Source organism: Diuraphis noxia, unplaced genomic scaffold (genome assembly GCF_037042655.1).
Source record: "Diuraphis noxia isolate RWA-SAM2 unplaced genomic scaffold, SU_Dnox_SAM2 contig0002, whole genome shotgun sequence".
In the NCBI taxonomy this organism is placed as follows: domain Eukaryota; kingdom Metazoa; phylum Arthropoda; class Insecta; order Hemiptera; family Aphididae; genus Diuraphis; species Diuraphis noxia.
Window position 1 is genome coordinate 61,211,306 of NW_028301712.1, and position 8,829 is coordinate 61,220,134.

Below are 8,829 nucleotides of genomic sequence, written 5' to 3' on the forward strand. Positions count from 1 at the left end.
TTCGAGATGAACGACGGCCGCGGAACCTGGGCGGCGGCACGTCGCGAATACGCGAGTGTGCGTGCACGTCTAAACGGCGGTGTCGTTGAGGGTCAACAACCGACAATTTTATACACGAGTGTGTGTGCGCACACACATGTAATCGTTTACCCATTATTGTTATTATTATTATTAGGGTTCGGAAGTTATAGGAGGTGAAAAGGGAAAAATATGCATGAAATTATTGTAAAATATCTATGAAACGAGAAATTTAAATTATTAAAAAAATTTTAATCATAATTCCAAATAAACCATTTTATTAAAAGAATTGTAAATATGGGAAAATAAATTTAAAATACTTAAAATATGAAGGAAAACTATTTGTATTTTGTCAGTTTATCGAATTGAAAAATTAGTTCAAAAGATAGTACATCAGAATATTAGTTCGATTATAGAGATTAAATGCACATCCTACCGATTTCATTCAATTAAAAGTCGACTACGATGATAACAATAGGTATTTTCCTATATTAATTAATATTGAATTTTATACTCAACATTATTATTAAAATCCACATCTTAAGAAAGAAAAAGATTATTTTTTTTTAGAAAATATTAAATATGCATTATGTGGATTTTAAATTTTCTATTTTTAAACTTATCATTGTATAGCTTAAATTTCTAGTTTAGCCTACTATAAATCGATACCATGTAGAATAATATGCAACTGCTACAACTTCCGAGCCCTAATTATTATTATACTTATACACAGCATCGTGATCGTGATGGTGTATGAGGTACATCACGCCTCGAAGTCCATGTCCATATGGTATATTATTAATTGTCAGTTGTCACTAATAAGTAATAACTGTCACAGTCGTCATTAGCGGAATCGTAATTCGTAAACGTCATCGACGAGTCAACATTGGAAAATATTACATTGGAGTCAATATTGTGCACATTATAATAGTATAATAATATACAACCTAACCTAACCGGGTTCGATCCTCGACCATCGGGCGACATTTTTCTCCGGGTAAGTCACGGTGTCCGGAGAACAAGTGCCACCATCCCCCACTCCGGGGCATGGCAGAAACCTACGGGTGCTCCAATAGAAATTCTGCCAAAACTCTCACCCACGTGTAACCAACCTACCGTTCCAGAAAACCTACAGTACTACTCCCTTCCCAATGGCCTTAGTTGCCGCGGGATAATTAAAAAAAAAAAAAATAGTATAGGTACATCTGTCTAACGTGCCCATTCGCAACTATCAACGGCGTATTTTTAGGCTGTGGTCTCTGGAGACGGCCAAGTCTGTTAAATTTTTAGGGAGGGGACACAGTATACTTTCATCGCGAAATTAAAGAAAACTGATAAATTTTTATTTTTATCCAAACCAAGGTTCAAAAATTTAATTTTTATGTGCATCACTATTTTGTAATTTAATTTCTGTGTTTGAAGGGGCCTATGCCTCAAAAAGCCTTTTGGCCACCAACTCCCACGCTACGCAGCTGGCAACTAAATACATACGATATTATAAACGCGCGAATAGTTTACATTAGTACTGTTGTAGATCGGTGACCACTGACCGATCAAAATATCTCCGAAATAATATCTTTGGTCAAAATATTTTTTAAACTTATTTTTAAATTTATATTCATATAATTAATTTATCTCTACATAATCTGCAAAAATATACGTCAAAAAATGATTTCGGTGTGCTAACGACGCTATCGCCGTGTGAACCGGTGCATTACATTTACATAGGTATTATTATTTCATATTATCATTATAGTATCTCCGATCGACATTTTATATCTTTATAACTGCTAGGTAGTATACTTATTAATTGCAAAAACTGGCTGATAATCCCCGTCAAAGCTTCACTACTCACTACCTATTATAGGCTATAGGTATTAACTATACATATACATTATACATATTATGCCATTATGATAAAAATGGTAGAAGGCTTATCCAGGGCCGTGTTTAGGTGGGAGCTACAGGGTACTGTTGTCCCGGGCGGCTGAGTATAGGAGAGGACGGCTAATTTTTTTATAATTTAAATTTTTATTTTGTATAATGATTAATGAGGCGGATTTTTTTTGTTGCCCCTTGGTGTCAAATTCCTTAATACGTCCCTGGGCTCATCGATTTATATACATTTTAGCAAGTTTTGGTGTAATAGTTTAGTTTAATAGTTTGTTTCCCAATTCGGAAATAAAAGGATGTTTTTTTTCCATTTCCAACAATGTATCTGGCGTAAAATACAAGAAAATGGAATACAAAATATGTACGCTGAGGATGAGAATTCTCATTACAAATTCAACATCTATGTGCACTTGCTTTTGTTCCAATGGATAAAAGTGTACAATATTTCAATGATTTAATTGAATCAAAATATTATGTCGAAAATGAAAATATTTTATCTCCGAATCTCCGATGGTTAACTATTTTGAATACACGTGGATCGGACTTCCGACCGTCGAAATGGTCGACGCCCGCCAATGTTTAGTGTCAATATGTAGAATTGCTATGAATCGGTAATACAAGATCTTCCACGTAAAAATAATTCGGTAGAAGGATGGCATCGTTGGTATCATGCATTCAATGCAGCACTGTAGGTCTCTGTGTAATGTATATGTACATATCTAATATTATGATGCCTCTTTTAGCAGCGCAGGACACGCCTGGCCCCTCATCACACCGAAATTTATGCGCACAGTGCACACGCTCACCAAATACACACCATCCACAGGCGTGCGTGGCCCTCTTTGTCAGGGAATGCAAAAAACTGCCACTGGCGTGCCCTGAAAGTTATTCTAAGCATGTAAAATTTTGATAATTTATACACAATACACAAATATTGAGTCTTACTGTTTAATTAACAAAATATTGTAACAAATACCATGACAAAATACAAAGAGGATGTATTTCAGTATGCCCTGCATACCCCCTGGGCACTCCTATGCACACATCTGCCCTCCTCCATCTAAATCACAATAATCCTCATTGGTCAACTTATATATATAAGAATTTATCATGTGGTAGTGGGGGCAAATGGGTTTTACGACGTTTCAAAGTTTTCATTTCACCATCACTCTCTTTTTATGTGTCTCAAGAGAAAAAAGGCGGGTAAGTCGTGGATGTCGCTCTGCTGTACAGTAGGTTACAAGTGGGTTACTGCAATGGATGGAATTGAATTTGAATCCAATGATATTATATCATTGTATACGAAAAACGATTCTGAACGAAGACGGTTTATCTGTCTAGGATATATTATAGATTATTAAAAATTTTCAAATCTTAGATTTAAAAAGAAAAATTTTAATAATTTCTAGTTTAAAATAATTTGCGAATTTTCGTGATTTTCGTGATTTTTACATATGCTGTTAAAATTCAAACTTTGAATGCTTGTAAAAAAAATTGTGCCAATATATTTCTTTTATATTTCACCTGCTATTGTAAAAATATATTAAGAGCCTTATATAAAATTTAAAATTCTTAGATATAAAAGGAAAATTTTTTATGAATTTCTAGCATAAAATAATTTAAGAATTTTCGTGATTTTTACATAATATGTTGTCAAAATTTGAACTTTAAATGCTTATAAATAAAAATTGTGACTATGTATTCCTTTTATTTTGCAACTGCTGTTGTAAAAATATGTTAGGAGCACTTTATTAAATTTTCAAATCTTAGAATTAAAAAGAAAAACATTATGAATTTCTATCTAAGATAATTTGAACATTGCCGTAATTTTTACGTATTTAGTCAACATTTCAACTTTAAATGCTTATAAAAAAAAAATCGTGCCTACGAATTTTTAATATTTTTTAATTGCTATTGTTAAAATGTGTTAGAAGCCTTGTATTAAATTTTCAAGCTTTTCTACCGAACAAATAAATTTTTATCAATATTTATAGAAAAAAAAAACTAAAAAAATTGAAAAATTAAAATGTCAGTAAACAGCTCAAAACAAATCTTAATATTTTGAAAATTTTATCAAATATATAAAATGCCTATATAAACATTCAGTCAAAATTTCAAGTATCTGCGGTAATTTGTTTTAGAGTTACACCAAAATAAGGAAATCGCTAAAAGTGAAAATCCAATGTTGTAAAAATTTAAATTTCAAATGCTCATAAAAATTTAATTTGAATTTCCGGTGGAATTTTTATTTGTGATAAAGATTGAAAAACTTGTATGGAATCTTGTATTAAATTTTGAAATTTAGATTTAAAAAGAAAATTTTTTATGAATTTCTAGCTTAAAATAATTTGTGAATTTTCGTGATTTTTACGTATTTTGTCAAAATTCAAACTTTGAATGCTTATAAAAAAAATTGTGACTATTAATTTATTTTATTTTTCAACTGCTATTGTAACAATATGTTAAGAGCCTTGTATTAAATTTTCAAGCTTTTCTGCCTAACAAATACATTTTTATCGATATTAATTTTAAAAAAACTAATAATGATCGAAAATTTCAGATGCCTATGAATAGTTCAACTTAAGTCGAAATTTTTTGAAAATTGCATGGTGGATAGAATATACTTATATAAACATTCGGTGAAAATTTCATGTATCTATGGTCATTCGATTTAAAGTTACATCAAAATCCAAAATCGATTTTGTCGAAAAATGAGTGTGCGTAAAATTTCCCGTTTTTCCCTTAATTTTTAGTTTGTTTTTCTCGATTATTTAGAAAAGTATTAAGAATTTTTTACTTTTTACCCCCCAAAGCACCAACTAGATTCACTTTCTGATCGAACAAGGTACTGAAGTCAAAAATCGAAGCATTTTTACTGCCCCAAAACGTGATGACAGACACAAAAAAAAAAAAAAAAAAAAACACATCATGGTAAAATCAATACATTCATCGCTCCGCTCAGAATCTAAAATAGTCGTTTACGGCGACGTAACATTTCTTTGTATAGTAAAATTAGTCTAGAAATATTTAGGTTATCCAGATGAAGTTCAAAATTTTAAACGCGTATATACTTATATAATATAATAATATGACACCTTCTTCGGGCGCAGCATCAATTGTATACTATAGTCTATACATGGTAGAACGATTTTATATGGAAAAAAACGGCCATAAACGAAAAGAAACAATTTATTTTCTCGACGTGCATTTTCGGTCGGATAGTCATGCGACATGATTATTATATGTCATGTTTCCATCAAAATATAAACGAGACGCCATCATTGCTGGTTCTTCCACGATTTTACGCATGAATAATTCGTTTTTTTGTCTTTAATTTTTCTAAACACGCTGAGTTGGTTTTAGCTTTACTAATATAAAATATGTACATGTACTATGATATAAATGTGTATTATCGAATACTCGAATACTACGATTACTTTTGACGTACACAAATAAATGTACAAAAATGTAATCAGCACCTTTTATAAAAACTCGTGTCTAGACTACACTAACTCCAAATTTTTTTATACCTAGTATGATTTATAAATTATTGCTTAGTTTTGTTTGTTTTTTTCATAAATCTGCTAAAACTTACTGACTAAGACTTAATATTAAATATTATTTCATACATGTTTACTTAACCTAGTTAATATTTTTAAGGGGGCTGGAGGAGAAGTACTGGCACCATAGTTCCTCCTCCAGTCCTCGATACCATAAGGAAAAAAAAAAGAAAAAAAAAAAAGTTAATATTTTTAATATTAATAATTTTTATGATTATACATGATACAACAACAACAGTGTATACATATAAAATAGACTTTCCATACAAGATTTAAAAACCCTGTAAAACCATTACAATAATTTACAAAGTTTGTAAAATAAAAGATATCCTTCTTATTTCTATTACATTGATACCACTTACATAATAGGTGTTTAAAACTTAATATTTCAAGCAGGGAAATCCGATGGTAAACCTAATTTAAGACTTGCAAAGTTATCTATATTTACCGTAAAACAATATAAAATGCAAGAGGTAATTCAGAATGTACATTTAATATACGAAGTTATATATATAAGCTCATTCCTAAATTACAAAGCATAACAATAAACAAACGGAAACTGAGATTTTCTAAAGCATGATAAATAATTAATGTAAGTGAAGCTGCTGCAGCAGTTTGTACATGTATATACGGTTACCTTCCATAAATAATAGGTAATAATAAAATGTAATCATCACTTACCCTATTTGTTAGCTACTCTGCATGTAGGCGTAAAGATAATATAATGTTATCATATTACGTCCTTGTATTGATGACAAAAACATCTTCAACTGACAACTGCTCATTTAATGTAATATTCAATATTACTAAAAACATCAAAGAAAGTGCAAGCCGCAATGAAGTGCAACGAGCTGCTTAACAAAATCAAATGTGATTATAAGTAATTTATTTCAGGTTTATAACTTAAAATATCCGTCTATACTTCTGTGTTTTCTACTTAAAACTTAAGATGAAAAAATAAAAAAACGTGAAATGTATTTTTAATGATACAACTGACAAAGAGGGATGACATACCTAACCGTTTTAATGAAAGCTCTGCGACATGAAAATATAATCCTTATATGTTTTACTAAGCTAAAGAAAAGTCACTGAAAGCAATTAAGTTCATAAAACCACGAAAACAAATAACAAATCTAAATTTACTGATTTAAAAAAAATATAGTTGTAACATTTTACTTATTGGTATTTATACAAATATTTAATGATATACAGACAAATGATTGTCGAAATATAAAAATAATAAATAGTGAAATATTATGGTAATACTTTTTATGATTTATTGTTTTAAGTATAAATGGCAATGCCCATCATATGCAGTAAAAGCAATCTGTTAAAGTGTTAACAACCTAGTCAGAACAAAGTTAACACTAAACAGTAATTATATTATAGACAATAAAACTATAAATCTTAAAGCTGTAGATATTATAATATGTACATTCATTGTACATTGTCCATAATAACACTACGAAAAGATTATAATAAAACAAATGTTTATAGTACGTACATACTCGTATAGTCGTATTATATTGTTTTAAATAAATATACTTACCAGTTACAAACTTACCTAACCCTAAAGTTACATAGTTTGAAAAATGTTAACTTTCCAAAACTGAGTTAAATAATATTGCGTTTTTTACGGGGTTGGTATATATGATTCAATTTAATAACTGTTGACCTATATATTTATATTTTGTAGTATAAGGCTTCAAAATCTAATAAAATTAAATACTATATTCGGTATATAGGTAGCTATTAACAAATCTTAAATTTTAATTTTCAGTATTGTTTATATCTGCAGAAGTCAGTTATTATTTTGATGTCAAGGGCTGATAAAAAACATAGATACTAACTTAAAACTAAGTTTTAATCGACTTTTTCAATTCCATAGTGCCTACTTTACTTAGTGTTTTTTTTATACATTATGTCTATATTTTAATATTCATTCAAATTATAATTTTGACTCAATGACCACATATAAGTGCTTTGAAGCTGATATTTTAAATTTGTAATAATGATACCATCAAATTTATAGTTAATATAATAATATTATGTAGTAACTATAATATAGATGTGCCTACTAATTAATTTAAACGTAAGTTCATTTTCTGAATAGTTAAATTTCATGTTTAATACTAGATTAAAGTCAGTAAATTTTTAAAGCGAAGGCTTAAAAATGTATAAATGTCAGTGGCGTACCCAGGGGGGGGCTTAGGGGGCTTCAGCCCCTCCCATTGGCCATGTTTTGGAATACATTTTATATTAAAAAAGACAAAGTACAAACCATGATATTTCTAAAAAACGGTATTGAATACAACGTATTATCTTTAGTAACAATGACCTAGTATAAGCAAAGCATAAACGTTGTGTTTATTATGGTACCGAATACCGATATAGATTTAGCCCCCCCCCATTCGAAAATCCTGGGTACGCCACTGATAAATGTCATACAGATATACACAAATAAGTAAATAACACTGTAGTTTATATAATACAATAGATATAAAAGGGGGACTAAGGGAAGCCAACTCAGAATTATATCATTTATATCCAACATAAAAGAAAGATTTTCTAGCAATACAAATTTCATATATTTATTATTTTCATAAAATTTGTATACATTTTACAATAATACATTGTAAAAGATAAATGACGATTAGTTTTATATTTAATTTAGTATAAATAAAAATATTATATTATAATTTATACACCGAAAATATTATGTAATAATATACATAGCCACATAAGTAATTATTATAAGCCAGTTGCGCTACAATGGATTTTTTTATGGAGGAGATAGGACTATAGGAAGTTGTGCTAGCAATAATATCCCCACAATTAAATATAACTGATTCAAGAAGAGTCAAGGGAGAGACTTTTGTAGAAATACATTTCCACGATAGAATATAATATTACAGAGAGGTTTCGACCATGTACACCATTGTTATATAGGTACAATAGGTACATGTTATAAAATTATAATATGTCGAAGAATAGTTTTCTTTCTTTTATATACGTATATGATATATATTATACATAATATTATATATATATCCCCAGACCTCAAAACTTCTATTCCAGAACTACGAAACACTTCGTCCATTTTTTAAAAAACTTACTCGAAGTGTTCAAACTATAAGCATATGCCATATACAGATTTATTATCTAGAATGTCAAATATGTAAAATACTCAAATAGTTCAAACTGAGTAAGTATAGATACTTAGTTTTATTTTATTGAGAATTTTATTTAGCAAATATTTTAATGCATGTGATATAGACTATAGAGAAAGATAAATATCTATATTATATTATGTGCAATTAAGATTAAGCAACGAAAAACAAAATATAATTTTGCACAA